The following is a 3,253-nucleotide window of genomic DNA, read 5'->3' as shown; positions in this document are numbered from 1 at the left end:
AAATTCAATAATCTTTGTTTTGCGAGTATGAGGAACTAATCCCCTTTTTGGCTAGGGGGAATTTCGAAACCATGGCTATATTTGCTTGATGATTTGATCACTTTCAGTTCTGATTTCATGAATGGTGAATTCAATTTACTTATCTGTTTGAATTAAAACTTGTTTATGCATATGAATTGAGAGTGCACACTTAATTTGCATGCATTTGATGTTAGGGTATAAGGAAACTTCACCTAATCGTTGGGAACTTATATTCATGAGTAGTTAAGATTGTTGATCATAATCATGTTAAGTAAATTCTTGGCATAAGTATCACGCGCTTTCATAGTTACGAATGCCTCGTCAACACCTATGATTTCCATAGAACCTAATGATCTTTGATTGTTTTTCTATTATGCGCTTTCATATAGAGAACTTTTAAGGAATAATTTGATTGCAACGTGCTAATTCCATTCAATTCAATGACCTAAGGGAAATCTGAGAGTTAATTTAAGCGTACCTAATTAACTTGGGGTGTTGAGGTTCATAATTCATTGAATAAGCAACTAGAGATTGTGTTGTATGCAAGTATGCCATGTGTGGAGAAAAACCTCCTAGCTATCTCACCATCCACTTAATTCCATCAAATTCGTCCAAATCTGCCTAATTTAATTTATTGTTTTGTTTGTTTGATTTTCGTCCAAAACCATAACCCATTTTAATTTAGAGTGTCTAATTAGTTCAAATATGTTTTAGATTGTGTTTTTAAGAGTTTTGAGTCAAGTTAGAACCAATTTTCGTCCAATTTGGTGCTTAGATTCAAATCTGCCCAGTTTGTGTTTTTTGGGCAGTTTTGAGTGTTTTTAGCTTATTTTGAGTCTTGTGAACTTATTTTGAGTCTTTTAAGTTGAGTTAAGTGTTTTAAAGGTTAGTTTTATTTATTTGAGTCAGTTTAAAGTGTTTAGCAACTCTCCTAATCCCCGGTTTAAAAACGATCCCTACTTATTTATATGCTACAATTGTCAAAAGAGGGTTGATTTGTGTGTTAAATTAATTTTCACATCAAATTTTGGCGCCGTTGCCGGGGATTAGTAACTTTGCTAATCCCTTGTTATTTCTTTTTGGTTTTTTTCGTGTGTTATTGGTTTTAGTTTCTAACTTGTTTGTTTTCTTGTTTTAGGCACTAGTTTATGACTCGGAGTTCTCAACTGGTTCATGCGCATATCTTAGACTTTGACGACGATTTTGAGCGAGCCTTGAGAAGAAAGAAGAATCAACAAGAGCCTTAACCACCTTAACTTGCACCTGAGCTTGAAGAGGACGAAATACAAGTGGGAGAGGAGGCCACGGCAAGGGTTTTTGAGGAAGAACAAGTTATGGCAGCCGACAACCGAACAATCAAGGAGCTCTCCGCTTCGGGATTGGATAATGCCATGCCTCTATGCATTCAATGTCCAAGGGCAGCCCCAGACAAGACTGACGAGTTTGAACTCAAGTCCAGCTTATTGCACCATATTCCTAAGTTCCATGGGTTGTCCATGGAAGATCCTAATAAATACTTGAAGGAGTTCGAGGTTGTTTGCTCAAGTATGACCTCGGTGAATGTTGATGGGAACATTTTGAAGATGAAGGCTTTTCCCTTTTCTCTCTTGGAAAAGGCCAAAGATTGGTTGTATGAACTAGCCCCCGGAACTGTCACATCATGGGAGAGTATGAAAAGGGCATTTTTGGATAAGTTTTTCCCAACTTCTCGAGTCATTCTTTTATGCAAAAGGATTAGTGGCATTCAGCAAAATCAAGGTGAACCATTTCCAACTTATTATGAACGTTTTAAAACTCTTGTTGCTTCATGTCCACAGCACCAAATGAAGGAGGAGCTTCTTCTTCAATATTTCTATGAAGGGCTTCTACCAATTGAACATCAAATGCTAGACGCCTCAGCGGGAGGAGCTTTAGTGGACAAAACACCTATGGCTACCAAGACTCTCATTGCCAATCGAGCTTTGAATGCTTAACAATACAAAGGCGTTGGTCAAAGAGACATACCACGGCAGCAACAAGTTAATGAGGTAAGTGCTATTTCCGAACTTCAAAATCAAATGGCTAATCTTACTTCTCTCCTTTCGCAGGTGGTTGAAATACCAAAGGTGCAAAGTGTGGCTGTTTGTGGCGTATGCTCCATGAATGGATATCTCACGGATAAGTGCCCTCAATTGATTAAGACCGGAGGGTGGGAATCTGCCAATGCCGTGGGTTATGGGAGCCAAAACCAACCAATGAGTGATCTTTTCTCTAACGCATACAATCTTGGTTGGAGAGATCATCCAAATTTCAAATGGAGGGAGCCACAACAACCCTAACAACAAAGCACATTTAGGCAGCAACCTCCGGGATTTTACCAATGGCCGTATGCACCCACACCACCCCAAGCACAACCTACACAACCCAAATCAGGTTCGTCCATAGATAATGATCAAAATTTTCAATTACTAACTTCTATGGCGCAAGGAATGCAAAATAGGGACAACAAGGTTGATGAATTAGAAAAGCAAGTAGGGCAGATTGCGAAGTTCATGGGCCAATTCAGAGAGCAAGGCAAGTTGCTTAGTTCAACCGTTGTCAACCCAAAAGGAGGATTCGAATCTGCCAAAGTAATCATGTTGTGAAGTGGAAAACAAGTTGGAACGGCCTCACAACCCTCTAAATCAGCCCCAAGGGAGGACGAAAAGTTGCAATTGAAGGAGGGGGAGCAAGAGCAAGCCACGGCAAGGGTAACACCACCCATGCCGCAGCCACCCAAACAACACCAATTGGCTTCAAGGGGTAAGGAGGTTCCAAATTCGATTATTTCTAATGCTATTCCTCCAAATGTACCATTTCCTCGTAGATTCATGCAAACGAAGAAGGAGGGGGCTGAAAAAAGGACATTTTGGAGACATTTAGAAAAGTACAAGTCAATATACCACTTTTGGATGCAATTAAGCAAGTTCCAAGGTATGCTAAGTTTTTAAAAGAACTTTGCATTACTAGGAAGAGAATTTCGAACAAAGAGGTTGTAAAGGTAAGTGAAAATGTCTCAGCCATCTTGCAACGTAAATTGCCCCCTAAATGCAAAGATCCGGGTAGTTTTACAATTCCTTATGTTATTGGCAATAATCGTTTTGAACATGCCATGCTAGACTTAGGTGCATCTATTAATGTTATGTCTTACTCAATTTATGCATCTATGAACCTAGGTGAGTTAAAAAATGATGGTGTGATTATTCAATTAGCC

The sequence above is a fragment of a genome, unplaced genomic scaffold (assembly GCF_019419815.1).
Source record: "Pyrus x bretschneideri cultivar Hongxiangsu unplaced genomic scaffold, Pyrus_bretschneideri_v1 Contig4, whole genome shotgun sequence".
In the NCBI taxonomy this organism is placed as follows: Eukaryota; Viridiplantae; Streptophyta; class Magnoliopsida; order Rosales; family Rosaceae; genus Pyrus; species Pyrus x bretschneideri.
Note: the sequence above shows the minus strand (reverse complement) of the source record.